We start from the raw sequence: 23169 nt of genomic DNA on the forward strand, positions 1-23169 counted from the left end.
TGATGTCATCGTAATGAATCATCAGGATAAATGCTATCATACGGAGGATTGGTAACCATTTTTGTAGATGTATAGTTTTGATGAGAACTGGTATAACGGTGGAATAGGAAAACAGTGCATCCTATCATCTTTGAAGCTTGCATGTTAAATAAATAAGTGGGTCTGGTTGAAAAATGGCTCTTATGCTAGGTTGAATGATGAAGTCTTTTTCAGTTTCCCAAAATTAAGATGGATTTTAAAATACTGAGCTTTTAGATGTCTGTGTGGTGGTCCTGAAATTAGTCTGCTCTCCATCTGTGCTTGAGAAGTGAGTGTATGAAACTGGAGACACCTTGTTGCTTGCCTCAGAATTCCCATGCCCTTCTTGGCATGAATCTTGAGGCTGACCAGGGTCCGGGCTCTGGCTCTGGGGTGCCATACACCCACAGCTCCAGGACAAAGCTTATGTGCTCAGCTGCACTGTTGAGGCTGTGCTTTGAGGGGACTTGGATCTCATCAGGGCATTTTTTTTATGCTCTGGAGATCTGGATGCCAGCAACTTTGCTGTCTGCAAAATGAAGAAACAATACTGGAAGAGAAGAAAGCTTTAAGCATTACTATCTTAAAGTATGGAAGGTATTTTTCCTTACTTCTTGTATACTTGATGCATTTAGTGTGGATTGCAAAACTTGATGCGAATCTTCTGGGAAATTACCTAGCCTGTCTTCCTTACTTAGGCTTTCTGATTTCCATCCTTTAATTCCTCTGGGAGCTGTCTTGTCTGGCCAGACTCGCTTCTGGACCTGCTTTTAACAAAAATTGAAGTTTTAAATGAGCTTGCTGCAGGAGGGACAGAAGGACAAGTGATCCTCTAGAAACACTCAAGACTTGCTGTTCAACTTCACACCAAGCTCTCCATGCAGCAATGCATGCCAGCTGACTTCTAGGTCAGCTATGGTTATTTGTTTTCTTTCCATTGGAATAGGAGCTTCAGGTATAGGTGAAAAGCTACGTGACTGAAGAAAAAATAAAAGGTACTCAGATTTCCCACACTCTTGTATCTGGTTTCCTTGCCAGTGGCTGTCGCGTGAGACGATACCGCTACACCCAGTCCTGCACAGTTGTGCTGGTGCTGGATGTACTCCAGCTCGTTGAAGGAAATATTATTCTTTTTATCCCTTCCCTGAGGGCAAAAGTCCTTCCGTGGTCCATTTAATTACAGCAGGTTATTGTGATTGAAATTTCCACTATAACAAAGGGTGCCAGGAATTGCAATGTGGTTTCTTCTAAAGCCTGACCCTATGCCTATGGATTTCACTGGCACGTTTGGGTTGGTCAGGAAGCGATTTTCCCCCAGCTATACTCTTACCAGCATAATTCTGTCAACAGAAGCCCAGGTGTAGCTGCACTTATTCCAAGCATGAAAGTCCTTTTGGTGCTGTTGCTAATCCTCTTATAGAGTCTTATGCCAAAGTAAGCTGTGTCTTGGCTAGGCAATGCCATTTACCGGTATGGCAAAAGTAAGCTATTAGATCTTTTCCAAGACGCTAGAGCAGGCACCTGACATTTCCCGGTGGCAGATGAGATCTCTGGCCTCCGCTGGGGAGACTTTGTGAGCTGGGGCCATAATTTGAACAACTCTTCCTCTTTGCAGCTGGCAAATTGTCATAAAGGGCTGTAAAATCCCATGACCTGGTCTCAGGAAGATTATGCAAACTGCGTCACAACTTCCAAAGTTACTTTGCATTTCCTTTGCCCTCACGAGTAGGAGACTAGTCTGCTGACATGGTTATATGCAGGAGAGGTTTTGTCACATGGAGTTACATTGGCTCTGCAGTGTTGGCAGGAGATATTAGCCTCTCTTGAGCTTGTATTGTCAGGGGCTTGCTGTTATCGGTTCCTGAGCTAGCTGGTCATGTCTAGACGGTGGTGTAACAATATACCATAAATCAAGCTTGAGATCATTCCAGCCTTGTACAGGAAACCTGCCCCAGTGCTCTGTGCAACGCAAATGTCTGTAGGCATAACCAGAACCAGGCTGCACTCTGGTGGGCTGTGATGGGCCATGGTTTCAGCTCCTGCAACATGTCAGCGGGCTATTGCTTGGAAAGAAGTTGAATGCTTTTATTTTTGCATCAATTAAATACTTTCTCTCTGAATGTTGTAACTTTGCATTTTTCAAAGGGTAGTGGTGGAGGGGACTTCAGCACTTCCTTTCCCTATTGACATATTGGCATCACTCTGTTCTCCAGTGCAGTGTCACAGTGTGTCCCTAACTTCTAGAGAGATCAGGTCTGCTTTTACTCTAACATACAACATGGGTTACAGTGCTCCTTTTCTTTCAGTGCTGCACCTCATCCTAATCTGGCATGCAAAACCAAGCTGTTGAGTATCACCCACAGTCTTGAAAATACTTCACAATAGAATTAATTTCTATCATCTGTCTGTAACGTTCTGTTTCTTTAGCATCAAGTAAGAAATAACTCAAAGTTTTGTGAGTTGTAATGGATCTTTAAAACAGATTTCAAACTTTATTATTGCAGGTCCTAGAAATATATTGTGAGTTGAAAGAGAAGAAACCTTTGCATGACTGGTTCTCTGGTTAATGAAAGAACCTGTGATTATATTTAAAATAATTTCATAATTAGCACAAAGCTACAGTGCTTTTCCTTTCTGTTTGGGCTGAAAATGCAACAGCATAAACCTTCTCTACAGGAAAAATGACATAAAATTGAGGGTTTTCTACTTTGATTCATCCTTCTTTCACATATGCCTGAAAGGTTTTGAAATCTGATAAGGGTTCAGGCCCTGTATGGTGGCAATAAACAATTGCAAATAATACAGCCATGTGTACGTGTGTGTTGACTTCTTGTTTACATTTCCAATCTCCCTTTGATCTTATTATGGTTTCTGGCAAGAAAAGACATCAACATGTATGGGAGTGCTGTCCTTGGTGCACCACTGCATGCCTGCTCTGGCAGGAGAATCGGTTGTGTGCTTATGGGCAACCTGCACCTATACCAGAAGATTTCTGGAGACCTAAATGGCAGAGGCCGACAAAGCCAGCCCAGGCGTTTCTCTTCCAGCATAGCTCTCCCTTACTGCTTCCTGTTTCGTTCATTTTATCTGTTTTTCTGCTGTTTGTTTTGTTTTTGTTTTTTCTTTTTTCTTTTTATTTTTCTAATGTCTGAAACATTGAGGAGCATGATTTTTTTTCCAAAGAGCACAAGAGTTTTGACTAGATGTAGGACCCTGTACTCCCTTTGATGGAAATCGCAGTTGGAATTTTCAAATTTCCTGTAATCTAGTTCTCAAGAAACTCTTCTGATCATCAACCAAAATCTCTCCCTACACATACAAACCTTTCTTTCTTACTTCAGTGCCATACTGGTGTTCTGTCTCTTGTGCTGCTCTAACACTGTCATTGGGTCCACTCTTTCCTTCCTCCTCTTAGGGTTCCCTGTGCCACACATGCTTACCTGGGCAGGAACCCTACAGGGATGATAACACGTCACCTTTAGTCTGTTTTGTAGCAAATGCTGATTAACACATTAAGCTCCAGCAACTTGGCCATGTTCCAGTATTTGTGCGTATGCTTGCACAAGTGCAACTCTGTGTGTGTATTCCAATCTTTTTTTCAGTCTTCCTGGAAATAAATTATAATTGACTTTCCAAGTAAAAATGTGTACATTTTTATAATTTTCCTCTCTTCTCTATGCCAAGTGTATCTTGGCTCTACCCAGAGACCTGATTAAAAATGTTTAAAACACACTTACCAGTGTGCAATGACTACATTTTATAGCATCTGACTTGAATGTTGTTTCGTAGTCTGGGTTGTAACATCTGATTCTCAGGCTGCCATTGACGTCAACTTAATAGGAAAATTCAAATACAACTTGTATTAGATTTTCACTATTAAGTTTAACAATAAAAACTATTCTACAGATGCCTTACGTAGACAAGGCGCCTAACAGAAATATTACATTAATGAAAATCAGGCCGCCACAAACACAGACTAGCTTATTTTTTAAGAATAAATAATTTTGTTTCCATGTCTAGTTCACAAAAATATTTTCTTTTTAATAATGCTAGTGGTTTAAATGTTAAGTATTGTGAGGAGGCAATCAGTACCCATTTGCGGTCATGTTGCAAATCTCCTAGGTTTTCCAGAGCAGGAGACCCCTTCCAAAAGTTTTGACTGATTATTATGACAGAGTTTCTGTGCTCTGCAGTTCTGTGAATAGTGTGCACATCTCTTGCTGATTATTGCTCACAGCCTCAGATTTCTCATTCAGTTCAGTTATAAGACATGCTTATCAGTTCTTTCTTAACCTCCTCAGTCAACATGCTCACTTTGTTAAAAGTTTTTCTTATTTTATCACTGTCACTGTCTGGAGGTACCAGCTCAGATCAAGACAGTGTGCGTTAGGGTTTGCACTACTTGTAGTAAATGGTCCCTGCCTCAAGGTCTGTGCAGTGTGCTGTGAGCAGATAGTGAGGGAGAAGAAATTTCATTATTCTTTTAGTGTTGGAAACGTTTTGGTGTAGAGTGGGTAGGTGACTTGTCCATACTTAAATCAGAAAATCTAGGCATGGACTTAGCAAGGGAGTCAAAGATTATTTTGTCTCCCATGGTAGCATTAAATAGCCTTTCTGTGACAAGTAGCTTGATAAAACCTCATCTTGCAGTCATTAGTAAAACAGAGTAATTTACTCATAGAAAATAGGCCTGGAAAGAACTTATAAAAGGTTGTTTGATTTATTTGCTTCCATTGTGGTTGGACTGATTTTACCCCAAGTGTTCCTAACTAATAGTTGTCTCAGCAATGCTGAGGAAGTTCCAGTGATTGGCGGTACTTGGGAAAGATGAGGAACCTGGCCCAGGGCTCCAGCGTTCTTCTTTCACTACGGCTCTTCTCATGGCCAGCCAAAATCTCCCAGTATGCAAACTTCCAGTGAGGGTGCAGGGCTGTTTGCTCTATCTTTTTAATGTCTAAGAGGTCTTGTGCCATGTCTCTACTAGGTCTCTTGCCTTAATAGGGTTCTTCCAGAGTGTTACAGTTTTCTAGGCTTATGCAATCAATTTCTTAGGCTGCAAAACCTTGTGAAAGTTGCTTGCAGGATAGTGCTATGTAAATGTATGTATTTCATACTTTTTGTTATGAGATGCTGATGTGGTCTTGAATGCACTTCACAGCAGCAAAGTATGATAAGAAAGCAGAGTTTCTGTGCTCTGCAGTTCTGTGAATAGCGTGCAGCATCTGACTTTTGTACTGTACTTAGGGTGTGTGTGGGGGAAACAGTTTCCTCATTATTTATGTGGTCTCTGACAGGGTGGTGAATCCTATTCAAAGTTAAATCCTCATAAAAGGCCTGAAGGGGTTGGCTTAAGCTTGAGGAATTGAAGTGACTCCAGAAATACCCAAGTCATAGTTTATTAGCTTCACAGTTCCATTGCTGCCCAAACAAAATTAGTTATACTATCTTACTAAGTTACAAATTTTTGAAGGAGAATGCCTAGTTAAAATCAGATGCCTTTGTTTTGGTAATTAATAGTGCATGCAAGACTGGCCAATGCTTAACATTTGTGTATGGTCTGGACAGGTGGGTACTTATCTGGTCACCCACTACTTGAAAATGAAACTCCTGATGACCAGGATTTCAGTTATTTCTCTCTCTCTCTCTGTGTGTTTTTTTTTTGTTTGTTTGTTTGTTTGTTTATTTTTTTTGAGTATTGCATGTGCATGAAAGCACATCATGCTAAAAAGGAAGGGAATGTATTTCTGTTTTTTCTATTAAACCTTTTAAAGAAAAAATGAGAAGAGGAGGGCAGGGGAAGAATTAGAGGTGAACAAAAACAGGTTGAAAGAAAATGAACAGGGAGGAAGCATGGAAGAAGAGAAGCAGCTTAGCTAATGACTGCACATAATCATTTTAGTTCTCCCTTTGTAGATAAATAATTACATCTCCCCTCTTACAAAGGCATTTAACCAGTGGGGATTCAATAATATTAGTGCTGATTAAGCTGTTCTTGTGTGAGGGAAGTGTTTTTGTGGTAGACATCCTTTACACCAGGAGAACTATATGAGGTGTGTTATGATTTAGCTGTTTGAAGAGAATAATTTTCCCTCTAGGAGAAATGTATAGGGCCCATATGTATTTTTATTCTCACACACCACAGAGATCAAGAGGATACATGGGGTTGATCCTACAGATCAAGCTACCAGAAAAATGGATGTTGGGCTGGGTGAACATCATGTGCTGGGTTGCAGTGACTGGTGTAGCATGTTAAAATGTCAGCTGTTTCTTTAGGTCTCAGGGGAAGATCCAACTGGTGCATCTCCTCCTTGTGGGGAGTACCACACATTCACCAGACACCTGTTTCCAATGAATCCCCCAGAGCTCATTTCCCTACAGCCTGGAGTGGAATTAAAGAAGCATCCACACACATGGTCCTCTCAGTGGTGGACACAACAGCAAGGGAGGTGTCCTGAGGGAGCCAGTCATTGTCCTTAGCCAGGGTAACAAAGGTCTGTGCTTCAGCATCAAGTGTGCAGGTATGTCTGTGCAGGCCTTGGGGCCTAAAAGTGGCCAGCAGCCCCAGTGTGGATGCAGACCCACTCTGGTGCCCAAGATGTCCACATATAAGCAGTGCTGCTCTGGCACCAGATTTATTTCCACAGTAGGCTTTACAACCTTCTCCATCCCATAACCAAAATGTGGGCCCAGCCTAGCCTGGTTGCACAGATGAGACTGTGCATCAGTGTACGTCTCTTTTAGTTTCATTTGTCTTTGCGAGCTGAAATAACAGGGCCTTTAAGCTGCGACTGTGCTATGCTACTGTAGCTGAGGGATTTATATTACTTTAGCAGTTAGGCAGGTACACTACACAAATGGGTGTAAGAGGTGTCATTAAGGGCTTTGTTACGAACTTTCAGCATGTGGTAAGGACAAATGAAGGGTGCTTTCTATCTGTCCTCCCTCCACCCCCTCTTGAGAGCCTGAGATTTCATGAGGTGTGTTTTGGATGCATGTAGACTTGAATAAACACAGTTATTTGCTTGTCTGCTGCTAAGACGACAATGTCCATTGATATGTTTGACAGCCTCAAGTAACTGACAATTATTTCACATGTGCAGTGTTTATCTCCGTGGTATGCTATGTGACAGCTTGGAAGTGACACCGATGTTCAGTGTGAATCTCTCTATTTCCCCAATGAGCTGTCAGGGGAGCCTGCAACATTTTAAAAACACTCCCTGGTTCTTGAATTTGAACAGAGGCTCTCTATTCCAAGCCACGTTAGGTAACTTCATGTTTCATTGCCCTTTTTAATCCCCTGGGAGGACAGTATGCAAAAGTGCATCAAGAGGACGTGACAAGGGATTTATATATTAGTACAAACTGAAACAAATGCTCTTAATTTTGGCCACATCAGTTTAGTGTATATCTTGCAAAAGCTCATATTTTTATTTATTTATTTATTTATTTATTTATTTATTTATTTTTTATTGGAAAGGAGCAGCAGAGTAGCATCATCCATTAACATGACTTATGGGTAAATACAGTGTAGGTCTTTCTACATAATGCTGCCAGCTTAGCTGAGTAGTCATTCTCTTGTTAATTTTTATTCTGTTTACAGATTCCCATGTCAATGTGAGGATCACTACTAGCCTAAAACACCGTAGGACTTGAAAGTGTTTTACAACTTTAAGAATGTGTAATCATGTATGCTGAATTTTCTGATGATTTCTTTCACTCTTCATAGCTAAGTAGTTAAACTCTCATTTGTGCTTTATTTGAAAAAGTATGAGCTTTTATCTCGGATAGGTAATGCATATGTTGCACAGGCACTTCAAGTATAACTGGCTACAAAATTACCGGAGAGGTACTGAATGTTTTTTATGAAAGTGATTAATATGCTGTAAAAGACACTTATCAAAAGACAGACAGTCAGTTTGATGGAGGGAAGAAAGGAAAGTGGGAAAAAATCCTATCTGTTCATTAGAGCACACTTAAAAAAAAAAAAAAAAAAAAAAAAAGCCCTTATCCTCTTTACCAGTTACAGCAAAATGTAGAGCGATCTGTTTTCAAGTCAGATTAGCTTTCTGACTTTCATGAGTAAGCATAGTGCTTTGCATTATAAAGTCAGAGGCAAGCTATAATACATTTGGAATCTTTTTCATTTTACAAAGCTAATTCTTAGAATTTTTGGCAAATTGATGGTTCATTTGTCAGTGTCACCTTAATCTACAAAACAGATAGTGAGCAACTCCTTCATCTACTTTTTCTCATCTTTGTTGAGAGAAATGGAAGAAAAAAGTGGTTTGATGAGATCTTTTACGAATTTATCTATTTTGTTGTCTGTATTGTAAACATTGCTTTTTCTGTCTGTAATGTGGTATGAAGTTTTTACTGTCAAAGGAACTTTTTAAAGCTGTAGCCATTGCCATGGTGAGATTTTCTTCTGTACTGACATTTATGTTGATTGAATAATGCAGTCTTTTTAGTAAGCCAAATGGCTAAATTGAGTGTAGTTGTGGATTTAACTTTCTGTGTTTGGCATAAAAGGAGTCTTTAAGGTCTGAATTATTCCAACCTTAGAACAAAACAAACAAACAAACAAAGAAAAAAAAAAATAAAAAATAAGGAAAAGTTGCAACTATTTAGACTGAAAATTTATTTCTCTCCTATTAGCAGCTGAGATTTATTTTTCTGTTTAACTAGCTGGATCTTTTGTTCGTGAGAATTGGCATCCTGCTGTGGTGTGGTATGTGTCCAGTAGTGAATGTGAACTTACATTGTAATGTCACGGCAGAGACGGCAGCATGATTTATGACAACACTGGGCAACTGTTGAGCTTTGTGAAACCTAGGCAGCCCACAGAGGTTCAGGGATGGGTGACCTTGGGTTTCCCTCTCCTGCTTCAGAAGTGAAACTTGGGGCCCAGCCACGAGGTATGGGATTGCATAAGGGTCTGGTGCTGCTCTGGGCCACCCCAGTGGTCCCGTGCTATACTGCTCCTCCTGGGCATGAGCTGAGGACCGTGTAATTCTACCTTGAATATTCCCTGGCTTCTGACTGCTGGTGACACGTGAGCCACCTCCGAGCAGTCTGTAAAGGCTGCTGCCAGCAGCTTTACCCTGAGCAGCAGTGGTTGGCTGGGTTGCAGTGGTGTGCACAGGGGGAATTGCCTCTGCAGAAGCAAATTCTCTGCTTTCACTCACTACTGCAGGTTATAGGACAGTGTGAGGACCCATGTTGTCTGCTAAGGATACAGGAGCAAGGCCAGGCACATCATTAAAAGCTACCAGGTGTGAACTGATGCTGTGTGGAAACACTGGAGTGACAAAATCCATAGCATTCAGAATACCTGGGGTAACCAGAGGCTGTGTTACCAGGGGTAATGGAAGTTGGATGGTAAAACAACACTTACATAGCATAACAGAGATTGTTCTGCTTTATCCCATGTTTTTCAGAGCTGTAAAATACTTGCAGTAATTCCTAGGTGGTCTCTTTATGTGTGTGGTGATGTCAACCACTTGGAGAATTAACTTTGCTGAAGTTTGCAGCTGCTGACTCATCTGTTTAAAGAAGTTGATTATTAATTTTCAGTGGGTAATAATTTTTCTCCCCTTATACAACAGTTGAGGAGAAAGAGTTGGTTATGAGGCTTAGCATAGGTTACCACAGCACAGGGTTTCCTTGCAGTCATTTAACATACTGCATATTTTAGTGGCTGCAATATACAGAAAGCCTCAGTTTCATGGTTCTTCTTGGAACTAGTCCAGCTTGTGCTGTGAAAGTACAATTCAGCAGAAGCCCTTTTTGAATATTTATTTATTTGTAGTATCCAAGAGTTCTGCATGTGGTATTCTGCATCCTCATGAGAAGAGTTGTAGCAGCGGTGCCTTGGCACTAACAAATGCCTTGATATCAGTAGCTCTTTTTTTTTTTTTCTTTTTTTTTTTTTTTTTCAATTGGGTGACAAAGTAAAAGCACCCTCTGCTTTCTGCTTTCATGCTCTTAAAATCCAGTTTTGCTTCTCTTCTCTCCCTCCTCCCAACACCCCCTTGGGAACAAGAAGGAATGGTGTCTCTGGCAAAGAAATAGGTAGGGTTTGGTTGGTAAGTGGAACTGATTTAATTAAATCTCCTTTTCAGCCTCATAATGGATTCATTCAAGAAGGCAAAGGAGTAGGAATGTGCTTTCTGATTCTTTTTTTCCCTTCTCTCCCCCCAGTCAATGGGAGTAAAACAGCTTTCTAAACAAAATGTGTTTTTGATGTGATTTTCTCTTGACGTTTTAAAGAATAAATTATATTAAAATTTATTTCTAATGTTGATTTACTTGTCTTTGCTCCCCTCTACCCCCCCAATATTAAAGCAACATTACTGTGTGCATAGCAGTTGCTCTAGTTGCATGCCAGCATAACAGCACAGAATACAGCAGAATACAGATCTCTTTAACACCACCTGAAACTTCACAAGCATTGACCAACATAAACTTAATATCACCGAAGTCTGTTTCCCATCCTAATTAGCTCATGGTCTTGTATTATTAGGTTTACACTGCCAGTGCACTTTGGTTTTGTTATCTTGGCAATTGCTGATGATACTAGCATTACTCAGAAAACTTGGATTTGAAATTTTGTTGAAATGTTTTTTCTTTTTGGAGCCAAAGTCTTTTGCAAGACTCATCAGTTTTTATTTATTTATTTATTTATTTATTTATTTATTTGAAAGGGGGTTGGGGTGGGGAATATGTTTGACAGAGAGAGTTCTGAAGAAATCTAGAGAGAATGTGTGTGTGCATGGTTTTGCAGACGTACAAAGTGTGGTAGGCAGTTAAGGGACTGGCTTGAGATGTGGAAGACTTGGTTCAGCTTCCTGGTTTGTGTGGTGCAGAGTGATGTGGGATGGAAAACTACTCTCTGACCTTTGAATTGGGTGGAGTAAAAACTCAATCAGCGGTTTCTTACCGCCAGGAGATTGCTCTGACTAATGGTTTGCTTTCTTGAACTGGAAAGCATGGATTTTTCATTTTCAGAATGAAGTTGTCACACCATGATCATCAACCGTAAACGTTAGGCAGAAAACCTGGTCTTGCAACAGATGAGATGACTTGCATGAACAAATCTGAAGGTACTAAACAAAGGAGTAAGATGTATCTAACACATCCATGTCTTGGTGTATAGATATTTGTTTCTTTGGTACTGTATAAGTTTTGTAAGCAGCTATCTAAGCTGCTTTCTATACCAGAAGCAATACGACCTCTCCGACTGAGCTGATGAATCCTGGTTCAAAAGTCAGCTCTATTGTTATAGCTATTTGAACTAGTTCTGTGTAACATTGCATCAAGTTGAGAATATGTACTTTTTGGTGTTAAAAGATTATGTCTTTAGTTACGTATGTGTGTACATCCATCTTCAGAGATGAAAAATGGGTTCCAATAACTTGTGCTGTCATGCTTGCCAGAAAAGATGACTTCCCACTTCATTTGCTGTTCTTTTGCTTGCTTATTTTTTCCCTGAGAAAGGAGAGAGCTTCTCGGCCTGTGGATTGAGTTCAATGGAGTTCTGCTCTCTGACTTAATGTAGTTTAAACTGAACAACCCTATGGCCATGTTATGGCTCCGCTCCATCAGTATGTTGTACCTCATCCATTTCCTACACATTTGTTCTGTTGAACATCTTTTAATGTCAGCATAATTGTTACTTAACTTTTTGTCTTCATATTCCTGTGCAGGAATTGATGGGTCAACAGATTACACATACATGGAGTCAACGTATGTTCTGAAAAAGAATGAGAAGTCCAGAGCAAAGCACAACAGCCTGTTCTCTTTTTTAGAATTGAGCAAGGACAATGATTTACTCAGTGTCTACCATTTATAACAGTTTGGTCTCTAATCTACATAACTGCTGCAAAGAGGTAAAATGTATTGTGCATAAATAGATGTCTGTCATGGTAAGTTAAACGTTGACATTGTAAGAATCCTAAATCCTGTGTAACCATTTTGGTGCAAACCCTGTGACAGCATCAAGTTAGTTGTTTCCTTAGAGATGTTGTAGATTGCTGATCTTCCTCCCCCCCACTAAGAAGTCAATGTGTATTTCCTGTTGTGCAATACAGAGCTTTTATTTCTTTGGGGAAATGGACCTAACTGTGTAACTAGAAACTTTATAAATGCTGTAGAACAGCTGTGTTCAACACAGCAAGGACGTTGTTTACTTCCACATTATTTATTCATGATTTCCCCAGTTCCCCCAAGTAATGGTGGCATACTTTTTTCTTTTTCTTTTTTTCTTCCTTTTTTATTTTTTATTATTTTTTTAATTTTCTGAAATTCCTTTGGTGGATAATTCATCCTTCCCTATGCAACTCTGCATTCAGGAGTTTCATGACTCATTTGCAGTTGGAATACCAACTGGGGCAGCATGAGGGGCTTGGATGCAATAAAATTAATCACCATGACAAGGTCAACATAAAAGCTGTTTATTAAATGTTCTGATACAAGAGAATGTAAAATGAAACAATTCCTTCCTTCCTTTATTGGTCTGACAAGTCACTGCCCTCAAGATGAAAGCAATTGCTTGTAAATTCCTTAGACACATTTAAAATAATTAAAAAGAAAGTAGAGGATGCTTCAAGAGTAGGTACTTCTTTTCTGTATACAGTAGTTCTTGCATTATGCTGTAGTATTGCAATCTGCATAGAACAGGTTGGGCTTAATCACTGACTTTAGCATTCAGATTAAGAGCTACACTGATAGTTTTCTGGGAGAATTATTAAGTGTTCTTGGAGGTGAAATTGAGATCTTTTTTTTAATAACTTTTCATAAGGGTTTTTGCAGTTAGAAGCAGGGGTTCCATCCCATTCTGTATCATCTTTCCAGCTGTGGTCAATAGCATTTGATGCCCCAGAGAAGGAGAAGAATCCTAACAGCACATGTGAATATGGTTAGATCTTTTTTGAGGCAGCTCTGGGAACTGGGTCAATCCACTTCAACCAATTAGATTTCCTGAGGTTGCAGAATAATGGTGAGAGAGCAGTACACTAATTTACTCTCTATTCTAACATTTAACCTATTTAGCTACCACAATCATCTATGTGAATTTTAGTAAATGTTTCCATTGTTATTATGTAGCTGTATTGTATTTTACTCAGCAAGCATCATTAAAAGGTATTTTCAATTAACTGTATATAATCTGTGTTTCAGTAATGGGAGTTTAACTGATAAATTAATTTGGCCAAACTGTGCTTATGCATAGCCTAATACAATAATGCACACGTGCACACATGTGCTCTCTTACTTGTGCTCCTGTTCTCTGTCTCTCTCATATTTATTACCAGCTTGGCTTGTGTTGCTTATTGGACTTAAATTCTGCAACTTGAGACTCCTGAAGATGGAAACTGTTCAGAAAAAAATGTTTTCATTGAGAAAAAGAAAACAATAAGCATGCTAGAGCTGGACTAAGTGTATGTAAATTCTCTTATAATGATTAGGAAGAAAATTAGGTGTGTTTTACTATTCTGGTTGAGGGGCTACTACAGGTTGTCTTGCAAGCATGCTGTACATTACAGTGTGTGTATTGTCATCTTATGCTACAGAGTAAAACACATTACATCATCAAGCTGCTACTGTAGTTCTAAAGTGTTTTTCAAGCCAAATAAACCCTGTGAACCAGGTGATGAGACTTAAATACTTGGTCAAGAAATAATTTGAAATTTCCATTAAAAAGTAATTGAGCAACTTTTAAAGCAATGTCTGGTATTTTTGTTTGTTTGTTTTTCTTGAAATTAATGATGATACCATTGCAGGTAAGGCATTCTAGTGAGTTTCCATGGAGCTGCCCAAGAAGAGTGAAGTAGCTTAATTCTGTAGCTGATCAGGCATTTGTTTATTGTTGGAACAGATTACATGATAGATACAAGTTTGTGATTGGTTTTGTCCTGGTTCCTTTTTTCTGTGGTTACACAGACATTGTACCTTGTATATATTTTATCTAAAAGGTCTTGTAATAACAGGTCTGTACGTTTCTCCACTTCGCCTCCTGTACTGTGATCTGAATTAACCCCTGAAATACCTTTGCATCTCCTGATATGCACAGACTAGAAATGATTTTGAACTCACCAAATGGATGATCACTTTTAGTAAAGCTATAGAAAGAATCACCCTATAGACTATCACTTTCATCAGGATTAGTTTGATTCTGCAGAAAAAAAAAAATTGCTGTTGGAAATAAAACACTCAAGAGAAGGAAAAAGGAAAAAAAAAACACACTACCCTATCCCCAACAAGTAAGAGTTAACAAGTAAGAGTTTTAACTGTTTTAAAAGAATCATTAAACTTTTATTTTATTTTATTTATTTTAATTTTATTTTATTTTTCCTCCTTTTCTGGTTTCTGAGCTTTTAAGGGACTTGCAAATTATGTTTTCAGCCTTTAAAAAATGTTTATTTTTTTCCCCATAAGCATGAGAATTTGAGATATCTTTTGAAATAAACAAAACAAAAGTTCTAAACTGAGTCTCTTGGATTCTCATGGAGTCTTATGATTCCAGCAGCTGGAGCTTTAGGAAAAAACACAAAGCTTGTAATCAAAGTCACCCCACCCAAATGGGTTAAATGTCTAGACTTCCATGAGATTACACATTCATTTTAAATGCATGATACGGTAATGGGAGCAAGGTCATGAGCTGAGTTCCCATTACGCATGTTTATTCAGATGGACAAAAAATCATTTAAGGGGGTGCAAAGGAAGTAGGCAATATTAGGATATGTGAAGTTTGGAGAAATTCTTCCTCTGTTTGTTATAATTCCCTTTCTTTCTTCTTGGTCTTTATTTGCTTTTACATCAGTGTTGCATCTTTGATTTATAATGTTGTATTTGCCTTTCCTTCTATTTTGTAATTGAAAAGTACAAAGATTCCCAAGCCTCGAAGCGTGAACCATCTTTTCTCTCTACAATTGTTTTGTCTTCTGCAAACTAAGCTTGTTCTTAAGATCTTCTGGGGATTTGGGGTGGTGTGTGGGATGTGATACCAGTTATGCCGAAGGGTCTGGAGAAGATAATACGGGTGGGATGCAGAAAGAGAACTGTTTCTTACTTCAGCACCACTGGTTCCCTTGCTTGTTTTCCATTGCAGGTATTTTGTTTCTTTTGTGTGTTCCTGGTGTTTGTTTGTTTTCTGTATATGTCATGAGCATCTGGAGGACTGATTCCAAAATACCTTCTGAGAACATTACCCATAGGCACACTTCTGGAGCTGAATTTCCATTCAGCTCGTAACCCCCAGCTCTTTTCCCTCTTTCCCAGTGCCCGGGTCTGCCACAAGCTGCTCTGTAGCCCAGACTCCCATTTTGAAACTTGCTTGCCCAGAGTGTTTGGACTGCCATGAGATGGCCCAGCTCTCCTGAACACGCTTTGGAATAGATGCAAGTACCTTAGGCATAGCATGCTATTTCAATAAGAAATAGTCTTTAGGTATGTTATCATAGGCAATGATTTGTTTAATTGCAGAGAAACAGAACAAACCTGTTCTCAAGCACAGTTTAGCATTTCCCCCTCTTTTGCTGGAATGAATGATTGCTACGCTTTCAGCTTCTCATGTGTCTAGTCCCTGATGAGTGGCAGGCTTAATGCCCTTCAGCTATAGAGGCACAGATCAATGTCTAACCCACTCATGAAGGCTGCCTTAAGCACTTGGTTTGCTGGGAGATTGATCTATGTTAGTAACCTGAATTAGGAGTGTTGTGTGATGTAGTTGATCCATCTAGTATCCACGTATCTTGTTTGAACAGATATGAGTAACTTCATGGTCTTTCCTTTCCTTTGACTCGGGAATTCAATAAAGGTCCTATTTGTATACTTGGTTGTGAGTTGTCTACTTTCCTAATATTTAGGAGTTTTTCCTTTAAACTGGGAGGAGCAGTACATTTGCAATGAATGCTTAGAATATCAAAAATCAAACCCTACCAAGAAATGTTTTGTTGCTCCTATGTTGATGCTGTTGCCTTGGGGAAAAAAAAAACAATGTCATTTGCAAGAGACCTCCTATCCAGTCCCTCTTGGTAATTTGGATTTTTTTTTTCTGTGTTCCCTGTGGTTTCTCTTTGCCTTGAACCTTTCTGCTAGTATGTGCGACAGACACCTCCCAAGTAATTTCATCCCCCTGAAGTGGACCAACTGCTTAGTCTGTGGAAGGTAATTATATACTTGACTTCTTTTCCTTGTGGGAAAGGAATTTTTTTTTTTTTGTTCTTTTTTTGTTTTGTTTTGTTTTTCTCTTCACATAAATGCTGGACTGGCATGGAAAAAGGAAAAGATTTAGTATTTTGTAGTTCAGAATTGTTCCATGTTAGACATCTTAAAATGTATCTCTCTGCCTACTTGTGGCTTTTGTACTTTTTAATTAAATGAACAAAGAAAGTCTATATGTTGTCACCTGAAAATGCTACATGACTAAACTTGCTATTTCCCACAGATTGCAATGTGTATAGGAGCTGCAGGTAGGTGAATCTGAGGGCAGGCTGATTAGCGTATCTTGTTAACCTTCATTGATTCTCTGGCTTTGGGAAATAAAATACACCAGCAAATAGGTTGCAGCAATGCTCAGAAATCATAACTGGCTGTTGACCCAGTTAGCCCAACAGCAGATGGCTGAAATGGAAATTGCAGCCAGTGAGTGCAGTAGAGTACTACATGATGCAGGTAGTTTATTAGCACCTGTTCTCCTCATGATCGTGTCATGGGGTCCTTAATGAACACATTAAAAATAACTGAAAGCTCATTATCTATTGGTGTAGGAGAGAAGAAAGAGAGAGCAGAGAGCGGGCTGACTTGGAGAGGTGAATACTGCGTTAAAGTGTGACATGCTTTAGAATGGTCTTAGTGGTGAAAGACAACAGCCAGCCTGTGATTAAAACCTGGCAAGACAGTCCTATGGCTCCTTCCCCCTACTTCTTTGAGGTTGGCTCTATTGCTCTGCCTGTCATGATGGCCCTTTCACTTCCCCTGTTTCGAAGTCCTGCCAGGAATAGTGCATTTTATATGATGCCAAATGTATAAATTCCTCAGACCACTTGGTCTGGGAGGAATGTACTAATGGTGTGGCTGACTGAGTTTTAATCTGGGATGTTTTTAATTTTCAGACCATGTTAATTTATTTTAACCTGAAAATTAAAAGACTCATTTCAGTTTTCCTATTTATTGCTTCTTTTAATACTTCTTATTCGCTTAAAAAAAGACAAAAAAATATTAAGTCTTTGCAGTCTCCAGTCAGACCTCCTTTCTTCATCCTTGATAACTGATAAAGGATCTGTGTAATGCAGTAGACTGCATGTCCCCTTGAGATATCAAGATCAATGCATGTATTCTGGTTGGTTTGGGTCACACGTAATTTTTATTCCAGCAGCTGTGTACTAAACATCCAACAGGGGCTCATCTCCAGATTGTTAGCACCTATTCAGAAATGCTCAGTTCTCTGTGGGATCTGATTTCTTGTTGTTGGTTGTTTTTTTATGTTTTATGGCCCTCCTCACTGGAAAAAGAAGGTAAACTCCAGGCTGAGGGGGGTGACTGAGTACGCTGTGATATTTTTGTTTCTCATTGACATAAGGTCTAGTTTTGGAAATTTCCTTCTGGTCTGTTCAAAAATTCTTTTCACATTAGTGTCATAGACATCACCTATTATCATGGCAGTATGTATTTTTAGCATGAAGCAACTGACTTTGCTGACTAAAACCAGTGTCTTCAGGTCTAGTTTCTTGTCCAGTGTCAAAATGAACTGGATATAATAGTTATTTGTGGGCGTCCATCCCAGGCAAATACTTTAATTTCTGGAAAAGCTCTTGAACATTTTGAAGTTCTGTTCCCTGTTCATACATAGTTTTTGCCTGTGTTCACTCATTTCACGTAAATGTATTTGCTTTTGTAATTGTGGTTTGTTCCCAGTAGTATTTTTTTAGTTTCTGCCTGATGTAACAGGAAAGTAGGACTGTGACAGAACTTCCACTGTGATGCCATTAGCAGGTCTGTGATGCAACTACACCAGTCAAGAGGGAAGACACAGTCAGAGAGTGCATTTATTAAAATGCTGAAAACCTGGACTCTTGGATGGCTGTGCCAGGCTAAGCAAACCATGGCAGGCTGAGCAAATCCACTGTTCCAGCAGCTATGGAAGCATGGTCCTGAACTGGGAGCTGCCATCTGAACATCAGGGTTGGTGGATGTTCAGATAGCTATATATGCAACACCCAACCCCAAAATAGAAGCATCAGTAAACTTATTGCCATCTTCCAGAGCTGGTGCCAGCACAGACTGTCAATACCTCAAACTAGGACAGGATTCTAGAGTAGGTGCAATTCAAGGAGCTTCACAGAAGTGGGATGAATAAATGTTTGGTTCCTACATGTCATTTTGACCTTTATTGTCCTGCCTTACTTCTCTTGCAGATGTAGTTGAAGTGGGGACTTTTTTTTTAGCAGGCTCTTTTGCAGCACTTCATATAGACTCTGTTTAAATTCTTTCTTAGAAACTAGATGATCTTTTGCCATTTTTAGCCTTCACAGACTGCTGATTAGTTGTTGATGTAGAGACTGCCTGCTGGGTGCCAGTACAGGCTTCATATTGGCTGTTAGAGAGAGACAAGCTCTGCTTTGTTATGTGCTTTTTCAAACTTTACCACCAATATGGTGGGCAGATGGTAGACACATGAGTGCTGTGTAAATGAAACCACGGTGCTTGCTGTGAGAAGGCTGAGGGATGGAGAGCCGATGGCCTGAGAGGAAGGTTGGCTTGCTGAAGGGCAGAGAATGCGTGGCATCCTGGCATGTACAGGAAAGGGGGATGTGTCTGTCATTATTTTTTTTTCCAAAAAATTCTGAAAGTGGGTGATTGTGACAGAAACTGACCCAAACTGCCACAGATAATGTAATGAAAAACAGGGCTGCCACCAAGCCTGTTTATGCTGTGGGAGGGGGAGGAAAAAATGAAATTTTCATTACTTTCCTCTGTACTCACATATTCTGTTCTTGTAAAGATGGTCTTGATGAGGTCACTGTAATAGGCGAGTAAAACAATGCTGCCTGTGCTTTTGTCCTGCAGAAATTGCATGTTTACAATACATGAAGGATTTAGTACAGCACGTTGTGACCTTGCACGTTAGGTAATTATGTAAATGCCTCCACGGCGCCTGTCTGAATGCATTTCTGTGCTGGTGGAACTCTGTGGATGGGCACATTCATGCTAATATTCATCAGGTGACAGCTCGAAAGGAGAAACATCATTGGCATTAGGGCAGAACAGCCAGAATGTTTGGAGGAAACTTCAGCTGTACACTCATCTCAGTTACAATTGTCCCACTGCCACGTTGTACCACTTTGGTGGCCAGAGTAGGCTTTCATGTCTTTTTCCTCACTAGAAAAGTCTAAGATGACTAGTCCATGCATAGTATACATAAACATTAGAGTGGTAGTGGTTAGGAGGAGTACACAAGTTAGTGCCTTTTTTTTTTTTTTTTTTCTTCAGAGATTTCAGGACACCCTCTTGCCTCTGGAGGCTGGGAGCATATGTGCCTCAAGAATTAGCTCAAGTAAAGCTAAAAATAAACTCCTTGAGTGCTCACAATAGCACTATCAAAAATCAGTATCGCTCAACTCGCAACAGTGTTAGAGCAATACCAGTCTTACACTTTTGCATGTGGGGGAAAAAGGCTGGTAAGGTTTGGTATGGCAGAGCAGCCTCGTGACTACTCTTGACTGGCCATTGCCCTTCTGAACTGGGAAGTAAAAGTGAAGGGTTTTTTGTACCAGGACCTTTAGTTCTTGGTGCTCAAGTATGCTGACCTACAGCAAATACCTTATAGTCCAGAAGAATTTGGTTGAAATTTACTGATAAATGCTCTTCAGATGATTGCTTTGATTGCAGTTTTTGTTTGTTTGTTTGTTTTTGTTTTTCTGGCTTTTCCTTTCTATTTAGGCATCTAGAACTAAAAGCTGAAACTGGAACAAGGTCACAGAGTTAACAAATTCCAAGTCAATTACTTTCTTTGTTGTATGACTGTCTTTGTTCTTTATTTTCCTCCTTACCCAAGTTAGATCAAGGTGAAATCAAAGTGGAAAAGGTGTTGTTATAATTTATTTTCTACTTAAAGACTAATATGGAATAATCCTACACCACTCTTTCCCCAGGGTCACAAAAAAAAAAAAATATATATATATATATATATGTATAAATAAATTAAAAAAAAAAAAAATGGGTCAAGTTAGTAGGATTGTTTTGCCTTTCCCATTGTGTTTGCTCCTCTGCATGGAACTTCATGCTGTATTACAGCAATTTACACTGAAACAGAAAATGTTCAGAAGCCTTGTTTTGAGTAAATGTTTAACTTTTGATTAATGCTATATTGTTCTAGCCAGAAAGCAGTACAAACATGTCACCATTTGGTGCCTTTCCAGCATGCATGCCTTGTTCCTCTGTGATGCTTTCACTAAACTTGAATGAAATCAAGGTACATTAGGTACTCATCTGAAAGATAGAAATGGAATTCAGCCAGTAATCTTCAGATTCAAGTTCATCCTTGGTGTAAGGTTTTCATTACCTGTGGAGGAATTAACTTGTCCTGTTACAGATATCCTCTGGTTTGTTGTGTTTGAAAACAGTCCCGTTTTCCTGGATGTGGTCCACTGGTCTGTCTCTTGTCCATAATCCTGTGATGAGTGGAGATAGCATTACGTTGTTTTCTCTGCTGGACAGATAAGCCTAGTAAATGGAGTTCCTAGGTGATGCTACACATAAAGTATTGCTTTGGTAGTCAAAGGCTGAGATGGGCTATTTTGAATTGCAAGCTTTCCTGAAGGTGTGAGGAAGGAGATCTGACCAAGCAGATCGGCAGAATTGAGTTACATTTGGAGAGTAGACAGGGAACACAAGAATGCTTCAGAGACCATAAAATAGAGATACTATTTCAGAAAAGGGAAGAGCAGCTGACTATAAAAATGCTTTAAATATCATCCAAGTGAAAAACAAAAGACAGGCTATATGCATATTTACAAAAAGGAGAAAATAAACTACCAGGCATCTTGCCTTTTGGAACACTTCACTGTAGGTGGAAAACATTGTTATCCTCCATGTCTGCCAAAAGTTCCCATGACAAACTTAATTAAAAGAAGCCAGCAACTGTGTGTCCAAAAGTACATTCTAGACTTGGCAGCAGATGTGTGAGAATAGCTCTGATACAGAGGTTTCTGCCTATGTCTTTCCCTCTCCTTTCCCTTTCTGCTGTTGGGCTCTTTGTTTTCTGGAAGGAAACTTGGGAACTAAGTATGTTCACGGGCACAAGTCAGAGTAACCCCGTAGAGCAAATAGTTCAATAGTGAGGCACAAACATGAGCACTCAAAAATGTACAGATCTATGATTTAAGCCAAAACTATTGAGTTTGGTTAAACAAGGCCCCCGAATATGAAAATAAAAATTATTTCTGACTGACCATTGTGCAGTAACAGTGGCCATGGCAGAATTGAGCCTCATTGTCCTCTCCAAAAGAGGGTTAGACTCGCTGACATTAAAGATGGGAACCCACAGCATATTCAATCTATTGAGAACAAACTATATAGAAAAATTAATTTTGGAAATCCCAACAAAAATTTACCTTACTGACTTGTTTTTATATTACCTTTTTTTTTTTTTTTTTTTTTTTTCTTCTTCTTCTATAAGCCAATGAAATAGCACTTCAGGGTGTTTTTTGTAAAGGTATTGATATTATTATTTTTTTGCCAAATGCCAATTTTATCCAGCTGTTGCGTCACCAGAATGCTACTGCAGGTGTAACTTATTTTTCAGTACACAGGCTGAATTCACTTTGTATCTGAGTTTGTGTAGTGATTTGTGGATGGACTGAGTTACTGCAGGCTTTCTTACTAATGTAATAAATCAATGTTGTTTATGATCCTCACTGGTGGTCCTCTCTTTCTTAGTATGTTAAGTGCTTTTTATACTTCATTTGTATTTCTGTATGAAAAAAAAGATACCTTTAAAATGATTTTAGGTTTGATCAAATGAGCATCCTGTATTGCTGGCCACCCAGAGCAGGTTTCCCAGGACCACATCCAAGTGGCTTTTGAAGATCTCCAAGGAGGGAGGCTCCACAGCCTCTCTGAGCAGCCTGTGCCTGTGCTCTGGCACCCGCATAGCACAGAATGGTTGCCTGGTGTTTGAGCGGAACTTCCCTCTTGTGTTCCAGCTTGTGCTCATTGTCCCCTGTCCTATCTCTGGGCACCACTGGAAAGAGCATGGCACTATGCTCCTTGCACCCTCCTTTATTAATGCATTATCCATTTCAGAGTTGCTCTTTTTTTCTTAGAAGCAAGAGGCCATCATCATTAGATGATGACACTACTTGAAAAAAATAATATCTCTCTTTAGCATGTTCTATAATAAACTACATCTTAAAAATACTCTGGGACAGTACGTGAACAGATCAGTATCTTTGTGAAAAACTCAGAAACAACCATTGGAAGATAATGGAGTTATATCTGGAAATGAAGTTTTTTTTAGGAAGAAAAATACTATATGCTGAAGCATAAGGCAATTAACTTGTGTGTGTATTTTTCATTTCAAGTCAGCATGGGTTTGGTCATAGTCATTGTTTTCCTGGCTGGGCTTGGATTACCAGCCGTGACAGCTTTCACTGTTTGGGAATTCCCAACAAGACAAGCTACTCAATTCCATGCTCTTGTAATGGAAACCAGTCTTGGTTTTGTTGTGGGAATGAGCATATAAATGCACAAAGAAGAATGCATATGTGTAAAAGAGATTTATGGCTCAAGTCTGGGGCAAGATGTCCCCAAGAACTTTGGATGCATTACCAAAGCTGCTGGTCTTCCTCTCACTGCAAATGCCAGCTGTGACTCTTTGATCTAGTATTTATTAACAAAAGTGTGCTAACTACAGCTAATCAACAGCCAAGGCACTTAACTCTTCCCACCTAACAGCAACCCACCTTACCAAAAAAAAAACCACCAAATTTCTTGTGCCCATCCATTCTCTCTGAGGAGAGAGCTGAAGAACTAACCATGATAGTTATTATGCCTTTATGAGGAATGTGCAGGTGATGAACCTGGTATAAGTGCCTGTTTCTTAAAATTGCATTTTTTCTACTTTAGAACTGTTGATGCTTTTCATTTTTTACC

The 23169-nt window shown here is 39.4% G+C and overlaps 1 protein-coding gene across 1 annotated transcript in view; it reads left to right on the plus strand.

Annotated features, from left to right (window-relative positions):
* Positions 1 to 10042: 10042 nt before the first annotated feature.
* The window catches only part of PDE3A (phosphodiesterase 3A), a 220936-nt gene continuing 207809 nt past the window's right edge, over positions 10043 to 23169 (plus strand). Inside the window, exon 1 of the mRNA XM_032193279.1 lies at positions 10043 to 10089. The gene's annotated coding sequence lies outside the window, so the exon portion shown is untranslated. The remainder of the gene's footprint in view (positions 10090 to 23169) is intronic.

The sequence above is a fragment of the Aythya fuligula genome, chromosome 1 (genome assembly GCF_009819795.1).
Source record: "Aythya fuligula isolate bAytFul2 chromosome 1, bAytFul2.pri, whole genome shotgun sequence".
In the NCBI taxonomy this organism is placed as follows: Eukaryota; Metazoa; Chordata; class Aves; order Anseriformes; family Anatidae; genus Aythya; species Aythya fuligula.